Below are 11,544 nucleotides of genomic sequence, written 5' to 3'. Positions count from 1 at the left end.
TACCGGGCTGTGCAGCGCCATCTAGTACCTATACTTTTGTCAAATCCACTACATAATACATTATTACACTACACTGCTTTATCTGTTTATGTTTATTTTATTAAGGCCTCTCCAAACGTTTGTGATATGTCGGCCCAACAGAGTGAGATGAGCGATAGTTAGAATGAGACAAGGTATCGCAGCCGACATATTGGAAGCGTTGTTGTTGAGCAAATGTGACCGACATGATTTTTGTATGGGCTTTTCTTTTCACGTGATGTTTAATTTAACAGACTTTTATTTGCGAACTTTATTGTAAAGTTTTTTAAAACGTTACTGTTTGAAAACGTCCTAAAACGGAAACACACAATTCATGCCATGTTGTGGGGGCGTGACCAACAATAATAAAGCCATTGTTGCAAGGTCTATAGAGGTAGAAGCCCTTACTGTGTATTGTGTATGTGTAAATACTTGTCTGTATTTAAAGTTCAACCCATAAACAATGATAAGTACTTACCTAAAACGGTTATTGGGATTGGCTGTATATAATATATATTAGGAACTCCATTAGAGTAGGTTTCATGTTAAGTGATTGTTTTACGTAAAATCTCCCATATGCCTAAAATATAGGCGTTACCAAAAGTTCAAGATGTTTTTTCTACGAACCTTACCTCAGTAACTCGAAACTGTACCGGCCCGTTTAATGAGGCTAGACTTTTAGTAAAAGAATGACACGGTATTCAGATTGCACTTTTTATGCAATTACGCCTCAAAAAAGACATCCGAATTGTGAGCGCGGCAATTTCCTGAAGACGGGAGCGGGCGCCTCAACAATAAATATTAACAGAGATAATGTCTATAATAAGGCCTGGCGATCTCTATTGGAAACACACCATTTACGACTTTTCGAGCCATTAAAAAACGTTCTTAGCAACCTTAATGTTATTCTTAAAGACGATCGAATGATGTGCCACGCGTTGGGTTTACTAAAAAAAATGACACTTTTTGCCACAGGGATGGAGTGCTCCTGCTCCCTGAAAATATATTTCTCAAAATTTGAACTGCTAAATTAAGCAACAAATATATTATCTTAGTCTCCGAGTAATATGTGACATCAGTTTAGGAAAGTCAAAGAGCCACAAAAGTTGATTTGAAGTCCTCTACGAGTTAATTGTTGAGGAAGAGCCGCAATTGCAGGTCCAAAGAGCCACATGAAACTCGCGAGCCGCGGTTTGCCGGCCCCTACCGTAGGTATCGAGAAAATAGAATGGTGTCACCTGTTCTTATTATTTATTGGTTTCTGATATTATATCTGCCTCGTGTGCCGCGCTCAGCTCCTCATTATCTTCGTCTTTTTAAGTCCTTGCGCTTAAAAGTAAACAAAAGAAGGGCATTCTTTTGAAAGTATTTTTTGAACTTACCTAATGGCGGCGCCGGCTGTTGAATGAGATGGCGGCGTAGTGCGGCGCAGCGGAGCGCAGATTACGGCATATGACCAAAGTATTGATAAGGATGTCCTAAAAATAAGTTAACAAAGAATTGTAAGAAATATTTATTTTTAATACTGACACGGTTTTTTTTACAAAATATCATTAAAAATTTAAATTACTATCATATAGTAAAACCAAACGTATAATTTTATAAATATTCTACTTTAGCTTTGATACACAAAAGTTTTACCCAATTGCCCACTTTTTAAGTCCGTGCGCTTAAAAGTAAACAAAAGAAGGGCTTTCTTTTGAAAGTATTTGTTGAACGTACCTAATGGCGGTGAGGTGCCGGCTGTCGAGTGGGATAGCGGCGCAGCGCGGCGCAGCGGAGCGCAGATTACGGAATATGGCCAAAGTATTGATAAGGATGTCCCATTTCTTAAATAATGACACGTTTTTATTTACAAAATATCATTAAAAATTTAAACTACTATCATAAAGTTAAACGCAACTATTTTCTTAAAAATATTCTACTTTAGCTTTGAATGGCTTTGATATACAAAAGTTTTACCCAATTGCCCATTTTGTTATCTTTCGCAAACAGTTGAAAAATCGCTGTGAAAACGCTCGCGAGCGACTAATGATAACTTTGGCACCGCGGGTGCAAATAAGGGCGGTAAAATTACAATTGCCCAAGGACCACGGGCGAGAGGATCTTTACAACCAGTTTATAATATCTACCTACGTACTTACTTACGTTTCTCTAAATGGGTCAAAAACTTTTTTAGTATGAGTTAAGGTTATGCGCCTTTCCTTTAAACGTTCTGGCTCGGCCGAACTTCACCTTCCCATACAAACGGAGTTTCGTTCATATTTTAAAACTACGGGTTGGATTGTAATGAAACTTTGCACAAAACAATGACATAAAGTATATCTAGTTCTGCAATTAGTTTATATAGCCCCAGTTTATAAAACAAACGAAACAGAACACTGATTTAAACTTTCACGATTTTTACTCATTATTACTTATCTCCACGGGACTTAATCGCGTAAAATAGTTTTAAATTTACCTCCGACGTTTCGAGGACGGCGTTGTCCCCGTGAGCAAAAACAAGTTTTGTATGAAACTTCGCTTTTTTTAAACTGTGGTATCTGAAGCTACATAAAGCTTCATATCGTATGGAGAACCGAGCTTACTCTTAAAGCCTAAGTTTCGTATTTTATCCTTATCGGCATATTAAAACCTGCTTTTTCAAATTTGTATGATGTGTCCAAATCGTTAACTTTTGTAATGTCCACAGAAAGGGACAAGATGGAACCGTTTCCGTGTAAGTATTAGAGCGATGGCGGAAAGGAGCGGCAGGGAGGGATTAAAGGATGACTCACGTTAGACCGGGCCGTGTCCGGGCCGGAGCTTCCGGCGCTTCGTTTTCTATGGAAAGCATCACGTGATCACCTGTCATGTCATAGAAAAGTAAGCGACGGAAGCACCGGCCCGGACACGGCCCGGTCTAACGTGAGTCATCCTTAATCCGAACAATTTTTCGGAGCACTTTCCGTTGTACAATGTAGATGTGATAGAAAATGCAGAGCGGCGCCGATCTGAAATATTCTGGCAGCCGATAATTCGAGCCGTTTTCCGTTGGATGCAGTCCAGAGGGAGAGAGCCACCTGTAGACGAGGCAATATTACGGGCGATTAGAACGTCTAATTTTGCAAAACACATAGTTGACAGAGACCTGTACTACCATACAACCAAAAAATCATCAAAATATTAAAACACTATCATACCAAGTTCACGAAAATTAGAGGGGACAAAAACGCTCTCAAATCAGAGGGCCTACCGCGAACCACGTTCGACGTGTTGCCTGCCTGTCACACTTACGTACGAATTAACAAGTGCGACAGAGAGGCAACACGTCAAACGTGGTTCGCGGTAGGCCCTCAGACCCAGACCCCGTTACACTGGGCCTGCATTAACTCGTACCCAATGGGAACGTTCTACACTGATTGACGCAAACATCCCCGCGCCCGCATCATGACGTTCTTCTGTTTGTTACAACATGCCCTAACTTCCTCATTAGGCCTTTCATATCATTATGAAGCTATTTACAAAAGAATACGCGTATAAAGGTCTACGGTAATTCAGGCTGTTGGTAATGTAGTTGCGAGGTGTTTTTGAAGTAGAAGGTAGTTTTGGTACTTTTTTTATACCACGGGCAAACAAGCATACGGTCCGGCCCGCCTGACGGTAAGCAGTCACCGTAGCCTATGGACTGCAACACCAGACATGTTACATGCGCGGTGCCGACCCTTTAAAAACCTATCACTCCTTTAAATCACATTTAGAAACGGGTCTATCGCGAATTTATTTTGTTACCTTTATTTACCGACGTTTCGACACAGGTTTCACTGGTCGTGGTCGCGGCTAACTGACGTCCCAGCAAAATGTCATTTAATATGTGTTTAAACCGCGAAAGTTTTAAATGTTCTATCACTCCTTTTTTGAAGAACCCTATAGGTACCTACTGTCGGATAAACCGGAAACGGAAGTTTAAGTATCTAATCCTTAAGAGGGGGCAAAAGCAAAATTGTACTGTTTTTATATTGAATTTTTCATTTTTTTAATACCATTTCGGTGGCAAGCAAGCATACGGCCCGCCTGATGGTAAGCAGTTACCGTAGCCTATGGACGCCTGCAACACCGGAGATATTACACGCGCGTTGCCGACCCTTTAAAAACCTGTTCACTCCTTTTTTGAAGAACCCCATACTGTAGCCCTGTGACACTTTTTTTTATTAAGGAAAGAAGACGTCAAAAAGGTAATTAAATTTTATCAATACTTTTATACTGAATTTGACGTTTCTTGCAGTAATGTAGTCGGCAGCATTTTTGCAGCGCGACATTACTGCCGACTGCGTTGATGCCGCTGTCCAAATCGATGCTGCTGCCCGGATTTTTGACATTTGCGGCAGGAATGCAGTTGGTATCTATGTCGCGCTGCGGTATTACTGTAGCAGTAATGTTGGCGTATTCTGAATTGGAGCGGTACCACAGAATAAATAATAGTACTACCGTACAGAAAGGAAACTTCCTACAAAACCGAAGTTTGACAGCGGTTCAGGGTCGAATCATGATGTCCCTTTCTAATATATGGCACTATCACTATCCCTTTCGGCTATTTAGGGTTGTCAAAATTCATGTCATTATCTTATCTGTGGTCGTGCACGCAAAGGGACGTCAAGTTGTGCCAACCCTAATAATTGCTCGGAGCAATGCTGAGCCGAGTTTGCCCGAAGCGAGGAGTTTCGCACCCCTGACGGTACCTTTACTGTCATTTAGCGGGCATGACGATTAAAAATGTGACATAACAGTTTTTAGGACCAAATGCACCTGGGCTGCATTTCACCGTTCACTATTGTTAGGTCATAATATTTTGTATTCTAAGGAAGTGCAAGCCAGTGCATCCACACGGAAAGCGACGATAACCCGCGGCCGCAAGCCAGATGTCCTACCGCGAACCACGTTCGACGTGTTGCCTCCTGTCACACTTACGTACGAATTTACAAGTGCGACAGAGAGGCAAGACGTCGAACGTGGTTTGCGGTAGGCCCTCTTTAAATATCCGAAACAAACAAAGGCATATCTTTGATTTCCGGGGCGCTATCTGCCCAGCGGCAGCCGAGTGACAATATAGAAAATGCCATTAAATTAATATATGTAAGGCCGCGGACTGGAGCTGCCAGGTCAGGTCACAGTGCTTGGCCAGTTGAAGGCATATTTCCTAATTAGGAAAGATTTGATTGGTTACGAGCATCGCTAGGCCGGCGAACAATGATGATCCTTAAGAGCCCATCAACTTCCTCACTAGCGCCACTGCTAAATAATTATGATTATTCAAAATTAACGATAGATATTCAAAAAAGGGGGCCGCTACGTACTGTACTTTGTATTTAGGTACCTTTTGAATACATTATAATAGTTTTTACGTTGCTGGATTTGTCGATCTATGAACTCAGAACAACGGACTTCCGGTTCGAACGCCATCTTGATAGTAGCCTCGTGATTAATTCCTTTGTTTTTTGCTCATTAATATTGTTTAAAGTGTAATATCGATAGCTTTATTATACAATAATCTAATGTGGTAGTGTGCAGTGAATGGAGAATTAATCTCAAAGCGTGTTTAACCACCATTTTGGAGTCAACGGCCGGTAGTCCACGTGCTTCTCGTAAAATCCAGCTATCGGTTTTACGAGACAGCTACAACAACCACCGAACAGCGTCGTGCTCTAAGAGCATTTATTTTGTTCCTACCCTTTTACGTGACATTGGCTACGGGCAACACCGCCCTCAAGTCCATCAAGAAAAGAAAAAGAAGAACTCAGAACAACAACGGGCGTTTTATTTTATCTTTTGACGCATAGATTGACGAATCCAGCAACGTAAAAACCATTATATTGGATTCAAAAGGTACCTAAATACAAAATACAGTACGCAGCGACCCCCTTTTTTGAATATATAGATATTTTAATTAATTTGAAATAATCATAATTATTTAGCAGTGGCGCTAGTGAGCACGTTGATGGGCTCTTAACGCGAACGAACTACAGCTTCGGTCATCCTGATACCTACCTATATATTTACATTTCCATTGGCGTTTGTTGCATGGAGACTATATAAAGGAGCCAAATCTCTATGTATGAAAAGTGTCCATCAAAAAACAGTAATTAGGCGGCGCCACCATACACCGAAATACTACCAAAAACAACCTACGTAATTTGGTCGGGTTATTTGTTGCCTTATATGGTTCATGTTATACTCATGTCCCAGAGCCTAACTAGCGCCACCGGAGAGATTAGGAACTATTATTTAAAGCTTAAAGCGGTCACTTTTGCAACAATTCTGCCATAAGAGATTGGCATCCTTTCTATACCATCCATAGTTTGTTGATCAACGATGGTCACTTTAGGTACGACCTCTGTCATTCGTTTAATTCATCCGCTTTGTGCACTAATGAAGAGGTTTTTTTATTTAAATTCGGCAAACATCTGGCATTTAGTGAATTACTGAGTTACGCGGGACAAAACAAACTAACTAACGAACCCGGCGCGCAATTGGATGTGCAAACTGAAAAAAACTGCTCGTGTTTTATATTAGCTATGGGTTACAAGCTGTTTGCGTCTTTTTCTATCAACCTAGAGAGCACTGCGAAAAATTGTCTTTCTCTCTCTTTTCCATATTCATGCGAGACGAAATTTCGATTTTCGTTTTTAGCGGTAGTCTATATATATATATATACCTACTGAAAATTAAAAAAAGGTGCGAAAGTCAAAATTTGTATAGTACTGATCTCAGATGATTTTTTCGAGCTCGAGCCCTAATTTGTTAAAAAAAGCCTTTGTTTCTTTTATTTAAGAGCGGTGTTTACAAGGATAATTTAAACTCCAGGGTTACATGTAGGTGCTTTTGAAAACCTAATTCAGAGACCGCATTAAGACAAGAAAAATTTAATGTTGAATATTTAAGTAAAAATTAAGTGACGCAAAGTCTTCACGTAAATCATCACCCGCCACACAAAGAGATTCATGTAAAAACCAGAAGGCGAAAGAAGTGTCAAATAAAAAAGGGTGATAAAACCATCTGATGGGACGCGCGAACTTTTAAAACATTAATTTGATAAGCAGGATCATAAATATTCATCTGGAGACGTCGACGAGTCGCCACGGGGTGTAGGGGGGTCGCAGACCGTAGATTACAGTAGACAGCCTATTGGTTCCTGGTATTGGCTTCCTATTGGAAGCGTGCGTCAATTATAGAGGGCAGTTTTTTTTTTGACGCAGGGGTAAATGTATTTACGCATCTCACCCCCGGGCTGGGGAAGCCCATTGGGGGGTGGTAAATGGGACTCGCTCCTCCCGTAACTTCCTCTGCTAGCCAGAGGAAGAGAAGAAGAATACCCACTAACATCCCCTGCGGCGTTTCCGTCTATGCCGTTGAGGGGGCCGACACCACAAGGTGGCTCAATCTCCACGCTGGGTTTGCAGTAGAATAGTAAGTTTCGAAAACATGACGGCAGTGCTGCCCAATTTTACTGTCCCTTAGTTGCCTTCTAGACGCGGGAAGAGATGGGATAGACTTATTCTATGCCAAGGCCACACGGCAAACACACATTTTTAATAACTAAAATTTGAGTGAGAACGCACAAAACTTGGCCACGGCTGAACGGCGATTAAAGACTTTCGGATGTTAACTGCAGCTGCATTACTGCCGCAGCGTCGATGTCGCCGCCGCTGTATCCGTCAATTTCCTTGATAAAATGATTGACGTAATGAACGTCATAATCGCGGCACTCGCGGCAGTAATGCGGCGGCGAATGTCACTCATTTTATAAAGAAAATTAACAGATATAGCGGCGGCAACAACGACGCAGCAACAGTAATGTAGCTGCAGTTGAAATCTGTCACCTTAATGCATTGCGCCCACAAAAACCACACGCAAAGCACGAACATTAGCTACGTCTACCAGTGGAGACATTACTCCTCCTTTCGGGCAAACTCGGCTCCGTTCGGCTCAGTCAGCATTGCTCCGAGCAATTATTAGGGTTGGCACAACTTGACGCCCCTTTGCGTGTACGATCACAGATAAGATAATGACCTGAATTTTAACAACTCTAAGTGTCCTTTCTGTACGGTAGGTACTATTACTTATTTATTCCGTGCGTCTACTTGAATTACGGTCTGTGGTAATAATGAATTCAAACGTCGAGAAACAGCTCATCGTCGCAATTCAAAGAGAAAGTTGCGGGAAGTTTTTTGAGTCGAAAGGGTGCAGGTAGGGGGTTGTGGGGGGTGGGGGGTAAGTTTTAATTGCGGCGCGGTAATTGCAACTGTTATCAGGTTACTCGGGATCTACGTATTAAAGGATGAAGATACTTTAACTGATGAGTTGAAGAGCGGCATTTAAATTTAATTTCTGAATTTTCACGTGCATTTTTGCTATGGCGGTGGCAATAATGGAGACGTATTCTGACTGTAATAACAGGTTATGCATTATAACATTTAAAACCTTAGCGCTTTGAACACATATTAAATCACATTTACAATCGGGTCTATCGCGAACTTATTTTGTTACCTTTATTTACCGACGTTTCGACACAGGTTTCACTGGTCGTGGTCGCGGCTAACTGACGTCCCAGCAAAATGTCAAAACAGAGATTTGTGTGACTACCCGATGTAGTGTTTGAAAAAGGTGTAGGTTATGAATCTGTCTGTGAGCAGCCTACCTAACCAGACTTTGAAGACCACTTTTTTATCCGTGTACTTTATGTCGAATGCATTGACATGTTTCTGAAAAGATGTTCGTACACACGTTAAAAGAATGTCTCAGAAATTCATGGAGACACTCACTCGGACATACTTACATTAGCATTTCCATAATTTTTTGCCGGTATTTTAAGAACATTTCGGGAGAAATATAAAATTTAATGATGCTATGAAATGCTATTATTCCATTTTCATAGTGAGTCCGTAACGAGTGAGAAGACGAATAAAACTTTTAGAATATTATCATCATATTCATTAGCTGAAAATAAACTACCTTAGAAAACTTGGACGACAACGCTCGGTAGGAAAAAATATATTCTTAACATTATACGATTGAGAATTTTGTTCATTTTCTATCTACTTAAGTAGGTTTTGTTATAAAATTCAATGTTGTCAATCCCAATTATACCTAAGGTACCTAAATGTCGCTTTTACTCTTGCGTTTGTATGCATTCCACTTACAGAAGATTGGTAGAGCAGAATGACTGAAGCCACAGGGCGGACACGCTATAGATCAAAAATCACTTGCGTTTCTATGTGTGAACGGCACGTGTGCAACAACAACACGCGGCATGTGAGTAAGTTGCTTAAAAACAGTACTGAGCGGCCGGCAAACGGCCGTCAATCTGTCGCGGGGAGAGGTAATTTAAATCGGGGCGGGGCGGTGCGTGGCCGTTCTGTATCTATGATAATACTATTACTTTTTCAGTGTTGAAGCTCTTCTTTTCTGACTGTGTCTGAGCGACGTACGAACATATACAAATCTGAAGGTTCTTGCCCTATGACGGTCTTATCTGCAATACATTTTATATGTCGATCTTCACCACATTGACCTTGTCTATAAGAAATAAATTCATGACAGCGATTAGGCTTCGGAAGCAATTTTAATAAACATGCACTCGAAAAATATAACACTCATTCGGCAGTTGGGTAAAGTTCGGTAACATCGGCATAAACTACTGATGATAGATGTTGGTGCCCGTATCGAAAACGCGCCGCGTGTTGCAAGAACTTTCCAAGCGTTCGCCTCAAAGCTACCAGTATAAATATTGAACTCAATAGAAATAAAAAAAGTAAGTTATTATGGAGCACTAACTTATCTGTTCTTAAATTTGTTTTCTTTGTGGTGCAATAAAGAATATTTACTTACTTATCTTCTGCCCGCGACTTCATCTGGGTAAAATGAAAGATTATGGCTGACAAAAAATATCCTGTCTCAAACTATCTCCATACTAAAATACTATTCGGGTCAGTGGTTAAGCGTGAAGTTAGACAAACAGTTACTTCCAGATTTACCTAAGTATAGTGAGGTATTAGTACGGATGAACTAATTGGAAATTGAGCGCAGCGGAAGACATACTCTAGGGTATGTACCTAATTACTTTTGTTAGGTTCAAAAATAAAAGACAGTTGGTTTTTAAGGGATACATTATCTCTCGCGACACATGTCGGCGTCATGCCAAGCGATATAGCCTGACATATCTGGCATCATCGCATGCCTTATGACACACACTGACGACACGTGTCGCGTGTTGCCAGACATGTCAAGCGAAGTTGGCCGGATGTTGCTGGCGACACGTGTCGCCACTGAATCCTTAGCTTTCCATGCAGTGATACACTGTTCGTGTTCGACTATTTCTCTGTAAGTGGTAAAAATGTAAACACAGTACCTAATCCTTGCTGATCCCGTTTGAGTGATGACAAGCCGATGCCGAATATCGCTTATGGTAAGGGAAATTAGTTTTTGTGCAGAACTGGGTTAAGCTCAGGATAATCAATAGTCTTAAGTATGGGTATGAGAGATAAACAGAGTATATCAGAAGAAATTCAGTCAAACACTCCTTTTTTGGGCAGTCGTGTAAAAAATACAATTTATGAAAACGGTAAGTTCTTCATGTAGTCTTTTTTAACAAAATCCATTATAAACTGAAATTAATGTCAAATACGAAGGAAAAATTACCAAAGCCTCCAGTGTCTAGAGCTGGAATCGAACCAGCGTCCCCCGTTTACCGGACAGACGCGTTTACCGGACGTTTAAATAGTAGTGTGTCTACTTGAAAAAACACAAATTAAAATATTTTCATAGAAAATAATTTAATTTGTTACTGTGTTGTTGTTGTGTGTGTTGTTGTTGTTGTGTGTGTTGTTGTGTGTGTTGTTGTTGTGTTGGTTGTTGTTGTTTGTTTGTTTGTTTGCTTGTAATATTTTCATAGAAAATAATTTAATTTGTTCTTAGAAAATACATTATCTAAGCAATGCCTAATTGTAGCCTAAAGTATTGGCGTAATTATGAGTACGAGTCGCTTATGTAACGTTTGCTATAATGCCGAATTTCTTTGTATTATAGTAAAGATCTTAATTTGATACGACCTTGGAGATCGCTCAAGCTGATTGGTGCATGCGAAATGCAGAGGAACTCGTCCCTGAGATGCGCGCCAATCACCAAGACGATCGTCAAGGTCGTGTCAAAACCAGTTCAATATCATAACGAATTGTTAAATTACAATCAATCTCTTGGTTCATTTATATTACAATAATGAGTAGTGTGTGGAGTTACAGCAAAAGCTTGTTACAAACCTTCCCTCGTACTGGTAATTGGGTCAAAATTCTTTTCGTTATCTTGTTTTTTGTCACAATTGTGGATAATGTGGTACCTTTTGATTGAAATCGTCACATATATTTTTTACGCTTTTCATGTGCAGAAATCGTAAAATATCCACATCTACACGGTGCGTCGTATATAGGGCGCGACGAACATTACTATAAGAGTTATTCACTAACTTTTTCGGGCTTGCCGCAGCGTAGATATCAA

The sequence above is a fragment of the Cydia strobilella genome, chromosome 22, assembly GCF_947568885.1.
Source record: "Cydia strobilella chromosome 22, ilCydStro3.1, whole genome shotgun sequence".
In the NCBI taxonomy this organism is placed as follows: Eukaryota; Metazoa; Arthropoda; class Insecta; order Lepidoptera; family Tortricidae; genus Cydia; species Cydia strobilella.
The sequence above is the reverse complement of the archived record's forward strand: the minus strand, read 5'-3'. Positions refer to the sequence as shown.